Source organism: Sinocyclocheilus grahami, unplaced genomic scaffold, assembly GCF_001515645.1.
Source record: "Sinocyclocheilus grahami isolate Dianchi unplaced genomic scaffold, SAMN03320097.WGS_v1.1 scaffold831.1, whole genome shotgun sequence".
NCBI lineage: Eukaryota > Metazoa > Chordata > Actinopteri > Cypriniformes > Cyprinidae > Sinocyclocheilus > Sinocyclocheilus grahami.
Window position 1 is genome coordinate 906,096 of NW_015506010.1, and position 251 is coordinate 906,346.

General features: G+C 23.5%; 1 protein-coding gene across 1 annotated transcript in view; it reads left to right on the forward strand.

Moving 5' to 3' along the window:
• The window catches only part of LOC107562641 (FERM domain-containing protein 3-like), a 55,088-nt gene that overhangs the window by 37,793 nt on the left and 17,044 nt on the right, over window positions 1-251 (forward strand). The gene's annotated exons all lie outside the window — the stretch shown is intronic.

The following is a 251-nucleotide window of genomic DNA, read 5'->3' on the forward strand; positions in this document are numbered from 1 at the left end:
TTTTTTTTTTTTTTAAGAAATGAATACTTTCATTTAATAATCATGCATTTAATTTATCAATAATGACAGTAAAGATATGCATAATGTTATGAAATAATTCTATTATAAATGCTGTGGTTTTCTATAACTTTCTATTCAATAAAATCACGGTTTCCACAAAAATATCATAACTGTCTTCAACATAATAATAACTGTCTTCATCATAATAATGTAGCGACTCAGCTCATGAGGAAATATGAATAATTAACCAT